General features: G+C 44.7%; 1 protein-coding gene and 1 pseudogene across 9 annotated transcripts in view; one reads left to right on the top strand and one right to left on the bottom strand.

The window, feature by feature from the left end:
- Positions 1-21866, top strand: part of SIPA1L3 (signal induced proliferation associated 1 like 3) — a 238064-nt gene that overhangs the window by 54018 nt on the left and 162180 nt on the right. The window lies entirely within an intron of this gene.
- Positions 14613-14915, bottom strand: LOC119046735 (V-type proton ATPase subunit e 1-like; annotated as a pseudogene).

Below are 21866 nucleotides of genomic sequence, written 5' to 3'. Positions count from 1 at the left end.
TGTTTCAGTACTTCATTCCTATAAATGGCTGAATGGTACTACATTGTATGGCTATACCACTTTTTATTTATTCATTATCAGTTGATCAACCTTTGGGTTGTTTCCACTTTTTTATTATTATGAATAATTTTGTATACACCTGTTTCTCAGTTTTCTTGAAAATGTACCTGAGAGTGGAATTGCTGAGTCATGTAGTAACAATGTTTTAACTCTTTGAAAAAGAAAACAGAGGTTCTTTTTTGTTTGTTTGTTTTGTTTTTCCATTTTTTGCCATTTTTAAAATTTTAATTGTTGTTCAACTACAGTTTTCTGCCTTTTACTCCCACCCCAGCCCAACCCTGCAAAACAGAGGTTCTTAATATTTGTGTACCATGGACTCTAACATCCACTTCACACAATCATAATTTTAAATTAATAAAACACATGGGATTACAAGGTAAACCAATTGTGTTGAAGTATAGTGTTTCAAATATTAAGGTAACAAGTTTGTAATGTAGTTTGGCAAAATCCAGTTGACAGGCCTAATAACATCTTTTCAGAATACTAAAGGGCATGAATACTATTTTGGGATGTTTGTAACATGTGTAATATAATTATTTTTAAAACCTGTGTTTTCTCTTGGAAGAAATTCGTAGGTGTTGTGAAGACTATTATAGTTTGCCTACATTCATAATTGAAGGAAAAGCTAAATTGTAGAAATTAGTGAAAATAAAGGTTATCCCCTGCCCATCCAAATTAATGGAGATCCTGAATTCTTTTTGTTTCCTTTTGTAAAATTATTTTTATTGATTATGCTATTACGCTTGTCCCAATTTTCTCCTGTTTTCCCCCCCTCCACCCAGCACCCACCACTCCCTCAGGCAATCTCTCCACCACTGTTCATGTCCATGGATCATGCATATAAGTTCTTTGGCTACTTCATTTCCTATACTGTGCTTTACAACCCCATGGCTATTCTCTAACTACCTATATGTATTTCTTAATCCCCTCACCTCTTCACCCATCCCCCACACTCTCCCATGTGGCAACCATGAAAACACTCTGCATATCCATGATTCTCTGTTCTTTTTGTTTGCTTAGTTTGTTTTTAGATTCAATTATTGATAGGTTTGTAATTTTTGCCATTTTATTGTTTGTAGTTTTATCTTCTTTAACTTAAGTACGTCCCTTTAACATTTCATGTAATAATGGTTTGGTGGTGATGAACTCCTTTAGTTTTTTTTCTTGTCTGGAAAGCTCTTTATCTGTCCTTTAATTCCAAATGATAGCTTTGCTGGGTAGAGCAATCTTGGCTGTAGGTCCCTGCTTGTCCTGACTGAATATTTCTTGCCAACCCCTTCTAACCTGCTGAGTTTCTTTTGAGAAATCAGCTGATAGTCTTACGGGGACACCCCTGTACACCCCTGTAGGTAGGTAACTGCTTTTTTCTTGCTGCATTTAAGATTCTGTCTTTGTGTTTAATTATTGGTATTTTAATAACCAATAATTTTTATGATGTGTTTCGGAGTGGGCCTGTTTGCATCCATCTTGTTTGGGACACCCTGTGCTTCCTGGACTTGCATGTCTATTTCCTTCACCAAATTAGGAAGGTTTTCTTTCATTATTTTTTCAAATAGAATTCCAAGTTCTTGGTCTTTCTCTTCTCCTTCTGGCACCTCTGTGATACAAATGTTGGACCTTTTGAAGTTGTCCCAGAGGCTGCTTACACTACCCTCTTTCTTTTGGATTCTTTTTTCTTGGTGTTCTGATTGGTTGGGTTTTGTTTTGGGTTTTTTTTTTTTTGTTTTTTTTTTGTTTTTTTTTGCTTCCTTATGTTTCAGATTACTGATTTGATTCTCAGCTTTATCCACTCTACTGTGGTTTCCTTGTAAATTGTTTATTTCAATTAGTATATTCTTCATTTCTGACTGGATCTTTTTTATACTAAGATCCTTGAGTATCCTTGTAACCAGTATTTTGAACTCTGTGTCTGATAGATGGCTTATCTCCCATTTCGTTTAGTTTTTTTTCTAGAGTTTTGATCTGTTCTTTCATTTGGGCCATGTTTCTTTGTCTCCTTATTGTGGCAGCCTCCCTGTGTTTGTTTCTTTGTATTAGGTAGAGCTGCTTTGACCCCATGCCTTGGTAGCATGGCCTAATGTAGTAGGTGTCCTGTAGGGTCCAGTGGCACAGCCTCCCCTATCACTCAAGCTGGGTAGCTGTGGTGTGCTGTTTGTGTGGGCTGAGTACACCCTCCTCTTGTAGTGGAGCCTTGATTGCTATCTGCAGATCAGTGGGAGGGATTTACCCAGGTCAGTCAGCTGCAAGGACTGGCTGTGATCACTGACCACAAACCTCTGCCCTCTGTGGAGGATCAGCTGTACAGGGGCAGGATAGTGGTGCTCTGATGTGGTCTGCAGTTGTCCACTCCACTGGGTGTTCAGGCTCTAGAATTTCCCCGGTAGTGCAGGCCAAGGTCAGCCCCCATCTGTGTTCTGCCTGGGGCCACCCGCATGAGCTACAAAGTAGTCTGTGTTGTCTGCTACTTGTGCTTGGCTTAGAGATATCCAGGTAAAGCCAAACTGTGAATCTAGGCTGGCTGCTACTAGTGCCAGACCTGGGGCTACTTAGCAAAAGGTATGGGGGCCTGGGGCTCCACTGAGGCCAGCTGTTGCTTGTTTGACAAGATTTAGGAAGTTGTAAAGCGTGCGCCAAGACCAGCCATTCATATGGGAAAGTCACAGTTAATAGTTTAGGTGGCTGTAAGTTGGGATCTCCAGGGCTAGACAAACAGTGTTGTTAGCCAAGTTGATGGAGTCTCAGATATTGCATTGACCTGCTGGCTCTGTGGCTCTGTGAGGGGACTGTTCACAAAGGGACTGTGGTCTCTGCTTGCCTTTCTGTCTGAGAGAAAACTGTCCCCCAGTTCTTGCCTTGATGCCAGACACTTCAGGTCCTCCCTGTGTGCCACTGGTGTCTTTCAAGCTGCTGCCCCAGCGGTGGAGCTCAGAGAAAGTCAGTCTGAGTAAGTCCATGTGTGGGTTCTTGAAGGGGAACTGCTTGGAACTCCGGAAGTTTCTTCCACTGACTCAGTCCCCACTGAGAAGTTATGGGGACTTCTCTTCCTGGGACTGGAACCCTAAGCTGGGGGACCTGGTGTGTGGCTGGAACTCCTCACCCCGGAGATACCTCTCCTGAATTTTTATCCACCACATGTGGATGTGGGACCAGCCCATTGCCTCTCTTTGCGCCTCCTACCAGTCTGGGTAAATGTGGTTTCTTTAATTCTGTGGTTGTCAGACTTCCATTCAACTCAATTTCTGAAGGTTCTGAGTGATGGTGGTTCTATATTTTAGTTGTAATTTTGATGTGGTTGTGCGAGGAGGCGAGCTGTGTCTACCTCTGCCACCATCTCGACTGGAAGTCCAGAGCTCCTGTATTCTGTGACACTTTGAAAGGGTCATTCAGAAGCAGTACAGCCTCTCCCACTTCCATGCCATTGGTCTGAATATGACCACATCTGGCTGCAAGAGAGGCTGGAAAAATTAGTCTTTGCTCGCATCAGCCATCTACCTGGCTAAAATGTAGGAGTTCAATTATTTAAAAAGGGAGAATGGGCATTAGGGGGACCAAAAAAAGTCAGTATTACACTGTCTCTCATACAGCCAGTTCACCCTCGCCCCAGGATGCAGAACCTGTGTTCTTCATTCTGATAAGAACCTCCCAAAGGGGTTGGTTTGCCTGTAGAGGCCGTGTTGTATGAAAAGTGTGTGTCTTGGGAACAACGGAATGCTACCCAGAGTGGTGAGCTGCTCCATGGTGTTGAACCGAGCCTGCCTGAGGGAGTAGCATATGCTCAATTCCCATCTCACGTTCATATCAGAGCAAGAGCTCATGAGGTGGAATGCTGGACATCTGCTCTATTCAAACGACTTGTTCATATCGCAGGGGATGGGGTTGGTTGTGAGGGGGTCAGGTTCATCATTGAGTATGTGGAGGGAAACCTCTTTGTACAGTTCGAATGCCACCTCTTTGTACCTTTATTCTGTGCCACAGATGTGTGGTTGACATCTCGAATGACTGGACGTGGTGTTACATTGCAATGCTTGATTCTAAGGGTCAGAAATAACTTTTAGATAACCCAAAGCAAACTGTTTTGTTGGCTAAAATCCAAGGTCAACAACAAAGAGAAAAAGTAGTTTAGGCGTCAGAGGTAGGAAATCACAGGACACGTATGCTGCACTGGCAGAGTGACCTCCCATTGTTTTGGTTGTGGAGACGGAAGAACAACGGTGCTGATGGTGATCATGCTAACAGCTCATTTTTACGGAGCACTTGTTGTACGACTGGGTGAACACATTTTACAACAACCGTACGGCCTAGGTCCCACTGCGTCCCCATTTTCCTGGTGCGCGGTGGTTAATTGTGTTAACCACTGCCTCCCCATATGTAGTTATCCCCCCCCATATATAGTTATTCACAGCAGAGGTGAGATTGAAACACGGGGAGTTTGATTCTGGCCTTTGCTCTTAATTAACCTTAGTGTTGTCGGGAGGGTGTAAGGTGTAGAAATTCTGGGCAGAGAGTTGGTGTTTACTTTCATGCGCCTGTTTCCCAAGTTTTTTGTTTTCTAGGGACCTTATTTATTTATAGACATGATTTTTTAAATTTGTTACTCAGCAGATATTCACAGTGCCCATATAAGGTGTCAGATCTGGGCCAGCAGTGCCTACATTAATTTATTATAATATGTGTTATATTATAATAATATATATATTAACTCATGCTAGCTTGGAGCAAAGGCTCTGTGGATGTTAATAAGTAATTAAAGCTAATAGAAAATAATTAATTAGCTTGTATTAAGCTAATAGAAAATCAAAGAACCCAGCCTAAGGTCAGAATCTAAACTAGGAAATGCTTGATAGGGGCTGCCAGACACAGGGATTTGGTGTATGGGTCAGGGATGCAGCCGCTGGGTACCACCCCCCAGGAGGCATTCAGAACACATGCCGGTGGACTGGTCTCGCAGTGAAGGGGGGGGCACTGCAGGAGTTCAGGATCTGGGGGCCAAGGGTATATTGAGTGTACCTCAATGCAGAGGATCGGTACAGTGACATTGTTCCACCCAAAATGCCAGCAGAAGCCCTCTGGGGGTGGGCCTCCTGCTGTCTGTCTCCCGTTGCGTTTTCTTCTCCAGACAGAAAGATGGCCGCTCTTGCAGATGCAGGCTGCCCCCAAATGCTCGGACCACTGACTCTACCTCCTGAAATGTTTATGTGCTGTCCCCACCCCGTAGCATTTGGAAGCGCTGCCAGCTTGTCTGGCAGAACATGTGAAACCAAGTAAGTAGTCCTGGTTTATCAATCAGGGTGCTTGGGTTGCAAGCAACAGAAACCAGTGTGGGCCCCCTGCAGTAAAACTGAAAAGCAGCTCTGGGGCATTTCAGGGTGAGTGTTCTGGGCCGTGTTCTTAGGGCCATCCCATCCTGCGGTTGGAGGAAGCAGTGGAGGGTAGCCGTGAAGGGTCCTGAATCTGTAGCCGTGAAGGGTCCTGAATCTGTAGCTGATCTTCTGGGCCATGCGTCCCAACCTCAGTCCTTATTCAGAAGTTTCCCAACTTTTCTGTGCCCCAGTTTTTCATCTGGTGCTAAGCACAGGAGGCTTGCTGTGAGATTCAGTAAGTTGATGCTTGAGACGTTTAGAACAGTGCCTAGTACAGAATATGTGGCTAGGTGACTATTAGCTGCTATTTTTATTTTATAGCAATAGCAAGCTGCTATTGCTATTACCATTATCATTTTTTATCAGCATCTTAAAAATTCAAATTCCTCAAGTGGAGCAGCTGGTTGGCCTAGCCTGCCTGATTTGAGTGGGCAGGGCCCCCCGCAGACAGGAGGAATTGGGGAGGAATGGTTGTCCCCGGGACAGAGAGGGCTGCCATCACCGGAAGTTGGGGCAGAGACCAGGCGGGCCCAGATACCAGATGTCCTCCATGCTCAGTGATTTGACCTAATAAATGTTGGATGTTTGCCTGCTTTATGCCATGGCTTGGGTTGAGCACAGAGGACACAGAAGAGACTGTGATTCCCCAGGTCTCTTCCCTACAGGTCTTAGAGTTCAGAGGGAAACAGCTGGAGAATGAGGGTCCCTGTTAAGATCAAATGCCTAGACCAATGCCTGACCCTTCAGAGTAAATATTTGGTGAATGAATATACACACAGAAATGCAAATGGATTATGGGAAGACACAACCAAAGCATGTACTCTGTGGTCACACCAATTATTTTCAAAGAAGCTCATGTTTGCACCTGCAACCTCCCAGAGTGAGGTGCAGAGGGGTGTCTACCTACTTGTCCTTGCACACAGTAGGTGTTTAATAAATACCCTCTTAATGATCTCATGAGTGCACAGCCCTGCAGTTGTACAGTCAGGGGTGTACACAGAGTTGGGGGAACTGGCTGCCTTCTCCACTGAACAGGATGTGCGGACGTGGCTCCAGGATGCATCTCTGTGGAATGCGATTGCTAATACAAATGAGCTTCCTCACATCACAAGGCATCTATTATGTGGACAGTTGGATGATTTGCCGTGGGACTGGGTGGCGTCTCAGGAGGAATTTCATAGCTGCATTTATGTTTCAAGCTTCTTTTCAGAGATGGGCTTTTTCCCGTGAATGATTCTTAATAAGAAAAATAACAATACCCTGCACTGTGCAGGTGCCTGACAGTGCACAAGAAGATTAACCCGTGAAATTCTCACGACAGTTCATGGGGCCAGTACTAATTCCCATGGCGCTAAGGCTCAGAGAGGTAAAACAACTTGCCTGTTGGATACACAGCAAGTGAGGAAGAGGTTTGGGATTTTAGCCAGTCTCTTACTCCAGAGCTGGGGCTCTTCGTACACAGCCTCCTTTCTCTCTCTTGTACTAACTTTAAAACAGTATTTTATTAATTTGCATGTGGTACATTATTTAAAAATAAAAAAGTCAACTTCCTTTTCATCTCTGAACAGTCCACAGAAGCAGCCGTGGTGACCCATCTCCTTTTAGAAATTCTCTATACACAATAAATACTCAATACATACACATGGCAGTCACTATACACAAAGGACAGCAGACTATAACCCATGGGCCTAATTTGGCTTGCTGTCTCTTTTTGTGTGGCCCAGGAACTAAGATTGGTATTTGTATTTTTTAATAGTTGGAAAAAATCAAAAGAATAATTCATGACATGTCACATTATATGAACTTCGGGTTTTAGTGTCCATGAATAAAGTCTCACTGGGGCAGGGCCATGCTCACTCAGCTACATATTGTCTGTGGCTGCTTTTACACCATAACAGCCGAGTTCAGTTGTTGCCACAGAGACCAGATGGCCCCAGAACTTAAAATATTTGCTACCTGGCCCTTTATAGAAAAAGCTCGCAGGTCCCTGCATTATGCACTTTCTTTCAGCGCTGTGTCTTAGGGCACTTTTCTTGTACTGGTGGCTGTGTTCCCTGCGCCCTTCCACGTTCATTGTATTTCATGGAAACAGAACCTGGCTGCAAGCTGTGCGCCAAGCCCAGGTGTGTGGCTGCAGGTGGAGTGGGTGGTGCATCCACTCGCGCTCACTTTAAGCATTTCTCGGGCTCCAGCTGCATGCAAGGCCCTGGCTGGCAGCCGGAACAGGTCTAGGCCTGCCCTTGGGAAGTCACAGGCCGGTGGGGGAGTTGGACGTTATCCCACAGTCCCACAGATGGATGTATTCAGGTCTGCAATCAGGCCTTCTCTGACCTTCTGCCCATTTCCTGTGCTTTGTTTTTATTTGTGACTTTTTTTTAAAGTACATATTTATATGCTTCAAAAGTCAGTTGTGTGTGTGTGCCCTGATGTGTCTGTGTGCATGTACATAGCCATCATACAACGGACAGGTCTGTCCTCTCCTACCCTTTCCCTGCCTGCCTGCCTGCCTGGTTCCTCCACCTCTTAAGTAATTATTTGTATTAGTTTCTGGGATATCCTTCTAAGCTTTTTTTTAAAAATACAAATATCTGCTTTAACCTTCCCATTCTTTCTTATATAAAATGTAGCCTATTCTACACCATGTCCCACAATTTGCATTCATTCATTCATTCATTTGACTTAACAGCACATGTTGGAGCTCTCTCTTTATGCAGTTAAGTGGCTTCTTCCAGAGCAGAGGGAAGGCCTCTAAGGCTAGAGAAAGGGGAGGGGCCTGTTCTAGTTGCAAGAGCCTCATAATCAAGGGAGGGAACACGGCCTTGATTCTAGGAGCACCTGGGTGTGGAGTTCTGCTCTGTTTCCTTCCGTGCCCTGCTTTTCTCTCTGGCCAGGTACACGTGGCCTTTATCACATGTGGCCAAGGACAGGCCAAGAATGTCCTTGAGAGCGGGTAATTGTGTTTAATAGTGAAAGGAAATTTCTCCTGGGAGCTGTTTTCATGAGTGATCTGGTATGCACAGGTTTGCAGGCCTATCCCTCTGGCCTCCACGGCCCTCACCAGTCATGTGCCAAGTCCAATCACCTCATGTCTTTTCAGTGGACAAAGTCATGGTGTTGACCACAGCAGGTGTTGAGAGGGTGACACACACACTGACTGCACTTAATTCCAAGGCCCCCACATAGGAAGTGCTCTGTGTGTGGTAGTGATAGCTTTGGTTTCTTCAGGGCTGGCCAGGCTCATGCTCGTTAGTGTAGTTTACAATGAAGAGTCTCGATTAGGGAGCCTGATCACCTGGGATCTTATAGCCCCTCCGCCACTTAACTGTCTGCTTTGGGCAAGCTGGTTAATGTCTGTGCACTTCTGTCATCTGTAAATGGAGATAATAATTCCTACCTCTTGGTCCTGTGCCGAGGAGAAAAGGTGTTAATATTTGTATTGCACTTAAAACGATGCAGTGACGTGAGTGGGTGCCAGCTATTATTTTTATTTCACCACACACCCTTTGCTTTCCATCAGGAGCTTTATATAGCAGACTCAGGGGAACTCACTGCCAGTGACGGTTCTGCTACCACCATTTCAGGAGAGCAGTGCCCTTCATTAGCACTAACACTTCACCTTTTCCAAAGAACACCTTTCTGCAAATACCTAGAGCAAAGCATTGCCTTTTTAGTCAGTAATAATAATCCCAACAGACTCACTCCCCTTTGTATGTCATTGGCCATGTAAAGTCACATGTCCACTCTTAACTGCAAGGAAGGCTGGGAAATCAAGAACTTTCCTAATTGTCTGTCCTAGTAGAACACAAATATGATCACAGGCGTGCTCAACACATATTTGCAAGCACACACACCCATTTACCGATCTAGCCATCACAAGGGACTCTCCTCCCAGCATTTTACACACATGGCCGTGTTGTAGTCAATTTGCAGAAAGTGACCCATAGAATATGGCAAAGCAGCTGTTCCCCAACCCGAAGCACTGGACGCAAGCTTGTGAGGGACAAGGTTCTAAAGCCTCTCGAGCTGTATCTGTCTAATTGGGGAAATAGTTCAACTTCCTAGATCAAAGCAAGGCAGGCTCTGGGAACTGGGCCTAGAGCAGGCAGACAAAGGTTGCCGAACTGGTTTCTTCAGGCAGGTAGGTCTGTTTGCCCGCTTGTCTGATTGCCTAGTGGACAATCCCATTGGCTCGAGAGGCCTTCCAGGTCATCTCTTCCCTTAGACTAGGCCTCTCTCTGCAGGTGGCTAGATCCCCTGGGACTGGGAAGGGCCTACTGTGTGTCCAGTGCTGTCCAGGGTGCTGGAAATAACCATACCTCGTAAATATGTTGTTTGGTTCCAAACCACCACAATAAAGCTAGTTCCTAATCTTGGTGGTGGAGGGACTTGCCTTGAGTTTGTAAATAAATTGCGACATCTGTGAAATGTAATGAAGCAAAACACAATAAAACAAGGTATGCTTGTAACATTTGGGGGACACTCACCCTGTGAATTGCAAGTGATTGGGTTAACTCATGTAATCCTGTCAGGAGATCTGTGTTAGACCCAAAGCAGATGTGGAAATAAATTATGACTAAAGTGTAAATTGTTTTCAGAAAACTTCTTTTACATAATGTTTAATTTTTTTCCTTTTTTGAAAATATATTTTATTGAGTATACTATTACAGTTGTCCCATTTTCCCCCTTTACTCCCCTTTACCCTGCATACCCCCTCCCACCAACATTCCCCCCCTTTAGTTCATATCATGTATAATACTTAAAAGTTCTTTAGGTTCTACATTTTCCCTACTATTCTTACCCTCCCCCTGTCTATTTTCTACCTACCGTCTATGCTACTTATTTTCTCTACCTTTCCCCCCTCTCCTCCCCCCACTCCCCTGTTGCTAACCCTCCATGTGATCTCCATTTCTGTGATTCTGTTCCTATTCTAGTGGTTTGCTTAGTTTTTTGTTTGTTTGTTTGTTTGTTTTAGGTGTGGTTGTTAATACTTGTGAGTTTGCTGTCCTTTTACTGTACATGTATTTTATTTTCTTTTTCTTAGATAAGTTTCTTTAACATTTCATATAATAAAGGCTTGGTGATGATGAACTCCTTGAACTTGACCTTCTCCGGGAAGCACTTTATCTGTCCTTCCATTCTAAATGACAGCTTTAATGGATAGAGCAATCTTGGATGTAGGTCTTTGGATTTCATGACTTGGAATACTTCTTTCCAGCCCCTTCTTGCCTGTAAGGTCTCTTGTGAGAAATCAGCTGATAGTCTTACGGGAACTCCTTTGTAGGTAATGGTCTCTTTTTCTCTTGCTGCTTTTAAGATTCTCTATTTTTCATCTTGGGTAATGTAATTATGATGTACCTGGGTGTGTTCCTCCTTGGGTCCAACTTCTTTGGGACTCTCTGAGCTTCCTGGACTTCCTAGAAGTCTATTTCCTTTGCCAGATTGGGGAAGTTTTCCTTTATGATTTGTTCAGATAACTTTTCCACTTGTTGCTCATCCTCTTCTTCTTCTGGTACCCCTATAATTCAGATGTTGGAACATTTCAAGATGTCCTAGAGGTTCCTAAGTTCTCTCCTCATTTTTTCGAATTCTTGTTTCTTCATTCTTTTGTTTGGTTGTTTCTTTCTTCCTTCTGGTCCACTGTATTAATTTGAGTCCCAGTTTTCTTCCCATCACTATTGGTTCTCTGTTCATTTTCCTTCATTTCATGTAGTGTAGCCTTCATTTTTTCATCTAATTTGCAACCAAATTTAACCAATTCTGTGAGCATCCTGATCACCAGTGCTTTGAATTGTACATTGATAGGTTGGCTGTCTCTTGGTTGCTTGAAAGTATTGGCTCTGTGGCTTTGATCTGTTCTTCCATTTGAGCCATTTTTTGTCTTGATGCACCTGTTACGTATGAGGGGTGGAGCCTTAGGTGTTCCCCTGGGCAGGCCGACCCAGTGGCTGGGTTGTGATGCTGTATGTGGGGGCGGGGTCAGAGAGGAAACAGTGGTGCTTGTTCCGCTCTCTCTCAGATTTCAGTCCCTTCTGCCACTTCCCCCAAGCAGATTGGGCCTTTTTGGTGCTGATTCCTGGGTGGGTGGGCTTGTGTGCATTCTAGGACCCTGTGGGTCTCTCCAACAAACTCCCCTGTGAGACTGGGAGTCTCTCCCAGCTCCGCAGTCCCCCACAGGTGTTTTCAATCAGTAGTTTGAGGCTTTATTTCCCTGTGCTGGAGCCCTGCATTGTGCGGTCTCGCTCCCCAGTTTCACCTGGTTTATCTGCGCTCGAATGTTGGACTGCCCAGTCCGCCAGTCGCTTTGTGCACCCCTCCACCGCCTCACTGGGTCCTTCCCCTGCCGCTTTGTGTGCCCAGGGTCCGCCTGCTTCCCTGCTGGGAGCCCTTTCCTCCCAGCTCCCCAACTCCACCCTCCTACCAGTCTGGATGAATGTATCTATTTTAACTCTTTGGTTGTCAGACTTCCATACAGTTCAATTTTTTGTCAGTGCTGGTTGTTTTTTGTTTCTAAAATGTTGTTGTCTTTATTTTGGTTGTGGGAGGAGGCACAGTGTGTCTACCCGTGCCTTCATCTTGGCCAGAAGTCCAACATTTAATTTTTTTTTAAATTTTTTTATTGATTATGCTGTTCCAGTTGTTCTATTCCCCTCCTTCATTCCCCTCGACCCTACCCCCCCCATTCCCACCATTTCCCCCCCTTTAGTTTATGACCATGCGTCTCAATTCCTTTAGATTCTATATTTCCCATGCTATTCTTGCCCCCCCCATCTATTTTCTATCTACTGTCTATGCTACTTATTTTCTGTACCTTCTCCCCCCTTCTCCTCCTCCCACTCCCCTGTTGCTAACCCTCCTTGAGATCTTCATTTCTATGTTTCCACTCCTGATCTAGCTGTCCTTTTAGTTTGCTTTTGTTTTAGGTGTGGTTGTTAATAACTGTGAGTTTGCTGTCCTTTCACTGTTCATGTTTCTTTAACTTCTTTTTCTTAGATAAGTCCCTTTAACATTTCATATAATAAGGGCTTGGTGATGATGAACTCCTTGAATTTGATCTTATCTGAGAAGCACCTTATCTGTCCTTCCATTCTAAATGAAAGCTTTGCTGGATAGAGCAATCTTGGTTGTAGGTCTTTGGATTTCATGACTTGGAATACCTCTTTCCAGCCCCTTCTTGCCTGTAAGGTCTCTTTTGAGAAATCAGCTGACAGTCTGATGGGGACTCCTTTGTAGGTGACTGTCCCCTTAGCTCTTGCTGCTTCTAGGATTCTCTCCTTCATTTGAATCTTGGCCAATGTAATGATGATGTGCCTTGGTGTGTTCCTTCTTGGGTCCAACTTCTTTGGGACTCTCTGAGCTTCCTGGATTTCCTGGAAGTCTATTTCCTTTGCCAGATTGGGGGAAATTCTCCTTTATTATTTGTTCAAATAAGTTTTCCACTGGTGGCTGTGCCTTTCCCCCTTCTGGTACCCCTATCATTCGGATGTTGGAGCGTTTAAAGATGTCCTGGAGGTTCCTAAGACTCTCCTCATTTCTTTGAATTCTTGCTTCTTGACTCTTTTCTGTTTGGCCATTATTTGCTTTCTTCTGGTCCACTCCATTGATTTGAGTCCCAGTTTCCTTTTCATTGCTATTGGTGTCCTGTGCAATTCCATTCATTTCAATTAGTTTCGCCTTCATATATTTGTCTAATTTGTCGGTATAATCAACCAGTTCTGTGAGGATCCTGATGACCAGTGTTTTAAACTGTGCGTCTGAGAGTTTTGCTATTTCTTCATCGCTTAGATCTATAGGCTCTGGGGCTTTGAGATCTTGCGACATTTTTGGTCTGTTCTGGCCCTTTAAGTGTGAGAAGCGGTGCCTTGGACTCCCAGGTCGCTGGGTTGTGACGCTGTATGTGGGGGCGTGGTCAGAGCGGGGAAATGGCGACCCCCTCTGCTGTTTCTCACAGCTGGGTGAGTATTAGCCTCTTAGGTGGTTCCCCTGGGCCAGGCCTCTCAGAGTCGCTGGGTTATGACGCTGGTGGCTCGCGCAGTCGCTCACTAGGTCCAACCCTGTGCCTGGATTCCACGCGTCTGGATTCCGCGCCTGAGTCCGGCTGACCGAGACCTCCTGTGCAATCCCGCTTCACCAGCCACTGGTTTCACCCCTTACCGGTCAGGCTGAAGAATTTGTTGTTAACAGACTTCTGAAAAGTTCAATTTTCCATGTTCTGGCTATGTTTTCTGTTGCTAATATTTAGTTGTCTCTAAACTTGGTTGTGTGAGAAGGCACGGCACATCCACCTATGCCTCCATCTTGGCGGAAGTCCCCACATTTAATTTTTAACTATGAATATTTGTTATCTTGGAATAACATTAGCTTATTCTGTTAGCCTGCTTTTTGAAACCAAAAGACAGCTTGACTTTTTAGAGCAGTTTTAGGTTCATAGCAAAACTGAGGGGAAGGCACAGAGATTTCCCATGTTCCCCTGAAACTGGAAAAGCCAGCATTTGTGCTGCCTCTTCCCACCAGAACCAAGTAAAGACAGGGATTGAATCTTTATGGGCGCTTCATTCAGATGCCAGTGGTCTGAGAAGACAGAAGGTCGTGCATCCTAAAAACTGTCTTAGCATCTCATCTCAAGTCACCCTTTTTTATAAGGAGAAGAAAAGGGTAGGTAAGGGGTTTGGAATTCAGGGGGAAAGGTTAATCAGATAAAGGTTGCATTCCAGCAATTTTCCTAATATCCCTTCATCTGCTGACCAGCGATTCTTTTCTTATTTGCCACAGAAAGCAGGAAAATAATTTATCTCAAAAGATGGAAGAAGTAAGAAATTTTATCCTGAAAATATACTTTGATGTGATTCTTTTGGGACAGATCTCCCCTTGAACATGCTCTTTTGACTGCTGCACTGGAATGTTATTTTCTCATAACAGTTTTCAAACTTGTCACCGATTCCCATGTCATAAGCAACCAGGAGCTCTCTTGGAATCCACAGGTGCCAAGGAGAGAGTGCATGTTTCTCAGAAGAGTAGCACCTTGTATCTCAGAAATGTGCATACACATTTTATGTAAGAAGGCACAAAATTCATCAAAGCATAAAAAGGTACGGGAAAATTGCTGCATTGTAGAATAAGGTATTCAACTGTGGTGTGAATATTTAAGGCCAAAACAGGCAAGTCAAGAAAGGTGGTCTGGGTTTGGAGGTGGCTTTGCATCTAGAGGAATTCTCTTCATGACCTTAGTGGCTGGACAGTGGGTCTTCTTCCTGAAGACCAGTGATTTTTGAGATATCGGGTGGTTTCATTTTTCAACTCTGGTCCAAAGAGAGGGTTGAGTTGGGCCAGAATTGCAATTAGTCAAAAGAGAAAGCAGCAAACTGAACACGTTGCCAGTATGGTAATGATAGCTTCCTGGTTGGGACCCTTAGGGATGAACCAGGGGATCAGGAGGCCGAAGGTGCTCCAGAACATGCTCATCATGATCAGAGGTGCCGTGAGGCCACTGTGTGCCATGGTTGGCACTGGAGTTGCCAGCCCCTGCCCCATTGCCGCACGTTGGTCCCACCTGGAAGTGACCAGCAACTCTCTATCTGTGTCATGGTCAGCAGACATTCTCTCCCTGGAACACAGTGCCTCAGATGCCATCTTGATCACTTGCATTCCTCCTGGGGCACAAAAGTTGAATTGCTTGTAGGCCTCTTAGAGTCAAGGTGGATCCAGTCATGCACTCCAGTCCCTGGAACAACAGCTTTCTGCATGTGTTAATCGCTAAGCCTATTAAGTATAACTAAAGTTAAAATATTTTAACTCTTGAGCTCCCCCATTATCAGTGTCCCCCACTGGAATTGTACATTTATTACAATTAATGAACCTGCATTGACACATTATTATCACTTGGAGTTTATACTTTATATTGAAGTTCACTCTTGGTGTTGTGCATTCTGTGAGTTTGGGCAAATGTATAGTGACGTGTGTCCACCATGATGGTGTCAGGGTATTGTCATTGCCCTAACAGTCCTGTGTGCTCTACCTATTCATCCCTCTCCCCTAACTCCTGGCAACCACCAATCTTTTCACTGACTCCACATTTTTATGTTTTCAAGAATATTGATCAGTACACTGTGTAGTTTTTTCAGATTGGCTTCTTTCACTTAGTAATAAGCATTTAAGGTTCCCCCATGTCTATTCATGGCTTGATAGTTCATTTCTTTCCATGGTCTGAATGCACCACAGTGTATCCATTCACCTACTGAATAATATCTTGGTTGCTTCCAGGTTTTGGCAATTATGAATAAAGCTACTATAAACATCTGTGTGCAGATTTTTGCGTTGGCATCGTATTCAGCTCACTTGGGTACATACCAAGGAGTATGTTTAGACCTATAAGAAATTGTTAAACTGTTTCCCAAAGTGGCTGTACCATTTGGCACTCCCACCAGCAATGAATGAGAGTTCCTGTCGCTCCACACCCTGGCCAGCATTTGGTGGTGTCAGTGCTCTGGATTTGGGGCGTTCTAATAGGCGTGTGGTGGTATCTCACTTTTAATTTGCGTTTTCCCAATGACATATAGTGTGGAGCATCTTTTCATATGCTTATTTGCCATCTGTATATCTTCTTTGGTGAGATGTCTGTTAAGGTCTTTGATCCACTTTAAAATTGAATTGTTTGTTTTCATCTTGTTGAGTTTTAAGAGTTCTTTATATAGTTTGGAAAACAGTCCAAGATATTTTTGTAAATATTTTCTCACAGTCTGTGGTTTATGTTCTCATTCTCTTGACAGCATCTTTCACAGAGCATCTTTTAATTTTAAAGAAGTCCAGTTTGTCCATTTTTTTCTTTCGTGGATTGTGCCTTTGGTGATGTATCTAAAAAGTCATAGCTGTGCCCTAGGTCACGTAGGTTTTCTCTTATGTTATTGGCTAGTTTTATAGTTTACGTTTTACATGTAGTTCTGTGACCCATTTTTCAGGTAACTTGTTGTGAAAGGTGTAAGGTCTGTATTGAGTCTTTTTTCTTTTTTGCACATAGACGTTCACTTCTTCCAGCACCATCTTTGCTTCATTAGTATTGCCGTTGCTCCTCTATCAAAGAAGAGTTGGCCGTATTTATGTGGGTCTGTTTCTGGGCTCTTTATCCTGTTCCACTGATCTATTTGGATGCTCTTTCACTAATGCCACTGCTTTGATTACTGAAACAGGGTGGTGTCAGTCCTCTGACTTGCTCTTCTTTAGTATTGTGCAGACTGTTCTGGGGGGTTGCCTCTCAAAATAACTTCCTGAGAGTTTGGTTTGGATCACCTTGAATCTGTAGGTCAAGTTGAGAAGAACTGATATTTTGGCAATATTGATTATTACTATGTATGAGCATGGAATATCTCTCCATTGATTCTTGTTTGATATTTTTCATCCCAGTTTTGTAGTCTTGCTCACGTAACTCTTGTATGTATTTTGTTAGGTTTATACCTAAGTATTCCATTTTGGAGGGTGTTAATGTGCACGGTTTTGTGTTTTTATTTCAAATTCCACTTGTTCATTGCTGGTATATAAGAAAGGGACTGGCTTTTGATCATTAACCTGTGTTCTACAATCTTGCTGTAAATGGTTACTATTTCCAGGAGTTTTTTGTTCTCAAGTCTTGAGGATTTTCTACACAGGTCGTCACGTCACCCACAAACACAGACAGCTTTATTTCTTCCTTCCCGGTCTGTGTATCTTTTTTTTTCTTTTCTTGTTTTATTGAATTAACTAGGACTTTCAATATGATGTTGCAGCGATTCTCAGCTGGTGTGCAACAAGAATGTTTAAAGTATGCCGCCCCTGACTATTCAGTCAGGGGTACTGACCTCTTTCCTGTTAGCCTGTCAAGTTACAAAATGACAGCGGCCAGCACAACAGTAGCTGTCCAGTGGGAGTGAATAAAAATTAAGCCTACTTTTTTGTCAGATCATCAAAAAATATTTTTTGGTATACCACAGAATTTAGTAATTCATTTATTTATGCCATGAGATGAGAAGGGCTAACAATTGCTGTGACATTGAAGGGCAGTGGTGAGAGGGGACATCTTTGTCCCCATTCTCAAAAAGTGTCAAACTTCTCAGTATTAAGTATGATATTATAAAACTACCTTTTCAGTCATTAGTTCCCCAAGCCCGATGTTTGGAGAGTGGGAGCCTCACACCCACTTCCCTTAGTCTAATCCTGACCATGCAGTATGTTTTTAAAATGCGTGTGAAGGAATGCGCGAATTAGTCACTCATAGTGCTGTTAGCAGCTAAACAGAATTGACTTGCAGTATCTTCTGAGCAGGTGTCAAATCAGAATTAGAGAGGCAGCAGAGGATAATGATTAAAAGAAGATTCTGGAGCCACAGGTCGGGGTTCTGATCCAGCTCTGCTGCTTACTCACTGGGTAACCTTAGGCAAAGGACAGCACCTTTCAAGACCTCAGTTTTCTCATCTGTGAAATGGGGATGATAATAATAGGAGCTTTCCTATGGGATGGCTGTGAGGTTTAAATGAATTGGAATTTTAAAGTATCTGGCACACAGATGCAAGTGTAGGAGTCAACTGTTGCTCTTTAGGTGTTATGTGGTAGTTTTGACTTGAAGAGTAATTCACCCTTTGCTTCAAGTATGAGGAGAAAAAAAGCTGAATTCCAGGGGAGATGAACTTCAGCCCCTGAGCCTGAGAACCAGTGACTTCAGTCGAAAACGGCTGCTCAGCACTGCTGTAAAGTCAACCCTGATCAGTAAGCTTGCTTAGTACAGATATGATTAGAATTAGAACTTCCAGAGTTGTGAGGAACTGTGTGTTCTTTGTGGAGGAAGTTGGAAGAAAGACCCAGCCTGGTTGAGTCTCCTGAGAACAATGAGTCACCTTCCCAGGTGCGCCCTGTTGTCGTAATCTCGGGGAGCGTCACCGTGAGTCCTCTGCAGGGCGGGGCAGGCAGTGGGTAGGGGCCCGCACTGTATGGATCCTTACTGAAGTGCTCAAATGTGACCTTGGGCAAGTGACATGTTTTCCAAGCCTCCATGTCCATCTCTGTAAAATAAGAAAAGAACAAGTTACTACACCAGGGGACTTGTTTACGAGGTTTGAACTACTAAATCACCTTACACAGTTTCTGGCACAAAGTAGGTATTCATTAAATGTTAGCTGCATCGCTAAGTTGTTATTGTTGTTACAGTTGTCCTTTAGGTTGCTTTGGAATAATGCTGGTCTGGTAGTCTGCAAATGTCTCTGATGCAGACAACTCTATAGCAAACTAGAGCACATCATCCTGCTGAACCCTCAAGAAGATAATTTAGGTAGTCATTCAGCAAATATTTATAGAGCTTCTAATCTGTGCCAAGCACTTTTGTAAGCTCCAAGGACACAGAGGACAAGACAAACCCAGTGCCTGCCCTCCTGGAGTGCAAGGCCTGGTGGCAGAAGACAGACTAGAAGGAAACAGTGTGTATCAGAGGTGATTAGTAGTGCTATGAAGAAACTTGGTACTGCTCTGAAGAAAAGCAGGCCCTCTGATATGCGTGTGTGCTGGGAGAGGTACCTTAAAGAGTGGGATCAGTAAGGGCTTGTCTGAGGAGGTAACATTTGATCCGAGAGTTGGAGAATAAAAAGGAGCCAGCCATGCAAAAAAGTTGAAAAATGCAGGTTTCTGGCAGCAAGAAGAGTATGTGCAAAGGCCCTGAGGTAGGAACAAGTTTGACAAGTTGAAGGAGCAGAGAGGAGGCTAGCATGGCTTGATTTGGGTGAACGAAGGGGAGAGTGTGGTGGAAAGGACTTGTAGGCCCCGAGTATATTCCCTGAAATCTACTTTCTTCCATCCCTGGGAGTGTTTGGAGTGAAGGGGAGGGCTGAGGGCAGCTGACTTTGGCATTTAGAAAGAGGTGTGGGGGACCAGAGACCTGGCCCTTCCCTTGATCTTACCAGCCTTTTCTAGTCCCTGACCCAGAGACTGCAGGTCATTTCAGTAAAAGACCCTTCACTTCATGGCTGGGTTCTCTGACTTCCCAACCAAGACTGCGGTTTTCTTTTTTTTTTTCCCCAAAGGTGGCCCAGCTGTGCTGTCATGCAAATCCTTGACGCTCTACACCCAAAGCCCACTTTCTTCTTACCCAGAGGAGGCCAGCTGAAAGCTAGCTGCCCTGGAGAAGCACTGGGTAGCAGCCCTGCCAAACCTTCTTCTCAAGGCTCCTTAAGAGCTCAGGCATTATGAGCTGTTCTGTTCGTGCGCAGGTGAGGAGGGTGTTAAAGCACCAGGATTTGGTGCAGTAGAGCAGCAGTTAGGAGCCTGGACTCTGGATTTCAGCTCTGGCTTCACCATCTACCACCTATGCCCTTGGGCCAATAACCTACCTGTGGCTCTTTGCCTTTGCTTTCTCATCTGTAGGATGGGAATAATCATTTCTGTGCTTTAGAACAGTATGCACAGGAAGTACTGGCTATTATCATCACCTTCCGATTTCAAGTCACAGTGAGATGAGTTCCTCTTTCCTCCAGTTTCTTGTCAACAGTTTTAAGATGCTTGGGTTTCGGTTCTGTTTTTCCATATCAGTCGGTTCTTGCCCAGGAGCTTGTTCCTGGCAAACAGCCAGGTCTCAGGTGCCAAAAAGCAGCCCTGCTTCATGGGGGACAGGTCGTTCAATGCCAGGAGGCTAATTTCTCTTAGGGGCTTGCTGGGAACAGGGTGGAGATTTTGGCCCTTCAGAGCTATGAGGCTACAAAGCCTTGTAGCTAATGACTTTGGAGTCAAGCTGTAGGCAGCAGCGTCCTGGTGCCACCCTGTACCAGCTGTGTGACCTTGGGTAGGTGACTTCACCTCTCTGAGCTTCAGGCTCTTCATTTGTAAAATACCTCCCTCACTGAGGTATGCGTGTGTGGGGTTGGGGGTGGTAATTCACTGAGGTCACCTCATGTGACGTCCAGAGCCAGGCACTTCCTGAGGGCTCAGTGCAGAGGAGAGATGATGTTGTGGGAGGCAGTGTCACCAAGTACTTCAGGCGTGGCCTCTGGAATCACTGCTCCCAGCTCCATGGCCTTGGGCCAGGGGCTTTAGCCTCTGCGCAGCTGCATTTCCCCACGCTAAAACAAGGGTGATGCTAGTCCCCACCTCATCACCGAGTACACTGTGGGCATTCAGTGAGTCAGTGCCGGAGAAGCATTTATTATAGGGCCCGGCACTCGTGGAAAGCATTAACTGTCAGGGTTCTAGCTACTGATGAAGAACGTGGGCCCTTGGCAGCCAGGTGAGAGGAAACCTCACACAGAATAACCTTATGAGTGGGCTGGTTCTGGGAAACTCCGCTTTGACCGGCCAGCTCCCCCTTGGGCATGAGAGATGGTGTCTCGAGGCCCACGTGGTTCTGTCAGGGGCTCTTTTCCTCCTCTCACGGGAGAGTTGGCCTCCACGACCGAATGACAGAAGCCGAAGGAGACAGTGAGGAAGCCGGGGTGTGGAGGTACATCAGGAGCAGAGGAAGGTTCGGTTCGCGTTCCCGTACACGCGGGCTCTGAGGTCAGCTGTGCAGGACAGGAATGAGCGTGGGGATCAGCGGGCCTGCATCCCAGGTGTCCTGTGGTGTGACTTCAGGTGACTTTAGGTGAGTTCCTCAACGTCAGACTCACTCGACATCAGTATTCAGTCAGCACAGAGCTTGGTCATTGTTGGCTCTTCTAGAAGCAGCGGGGTAGTTCGGGTGGGCCCCGGGGTCAGTTACCTGTATTCACCCCTACATACATCATGTCCAAATGGTGGGACCTTCAGCAAGCGACCTGAATAACCTGACTGATGCTGCACTTTCCTCATCTATGAAATGGGAGTGATATGCCCACTTCTCATGATGCTGTGTGAGGACCGTGAGTTGTTCTAGATAAAGTCTTTAAAGCAGCACCTGGCATGAGAAAGTCCTGTGTGCACATTGGCTGTTATTACTGCTATTACAACTAACACATCGTAGAAGAAAACATACACAGAAAGTATAAACCATGGATATGTTCCAGAGAACAGAGCCCTGACGGAGGAGTTTGGGAGAGACCTCAGCCTCTGGAGCGACTTGTTCAGAAATAACATCTGAGCTTTTGTGTTTCTAGAGTGTAAGTGAAAGGATGTGAGAAGCGAGGGAATAGGAATGTGCTGAGCAGAGACAATATCTTACTGCCATCGGGACAGGTTTCCCAAGGTCAGATTATTCCACTAGATAATTTAAAGTGGTGTATGAATAAACACTAAGCACTTTTAATAGTTGTACTTTTATTTGAATGCATAACAGGGAAAGAATTTCAGTAGTACATCAAGCCCAGTATTCCATGGCTGTTTCAGGTTTGTGAGGCTAAGGTTGGTACGTGAACCAAAATAAAAGTGAGTCCAGTTGAAGAAAAGTGCAAAGTACGTCGCTGTGCAGGTGTGAGGATGTGGGAGAGATGGTGCCAGTGCGTATGGATCCTGGCAGTCGGGGCGTGCAGC

This window comes from Artibeus jamaicensis, unplaced genomic scaffold (assembly GCF_021234435.1).
Source record: "Artibeus jamaicensis isolate MK-2021 breed Jamaican fruit bat unplaced genomic scaffold, CSHL_Jam_final contig_47, whole genome shotgun sequence".
NCBI classification, from domain to species: domain Eukaryota; kingdom Metazoa; phylum Chordata; class Mammalia; order Chiroptera; family Phyllostomidae; genus Artibeus; species Artibeus jamaicensis.
This window is presented reverse-complemented; position numbering and strand designations above follow the sequence as displayed.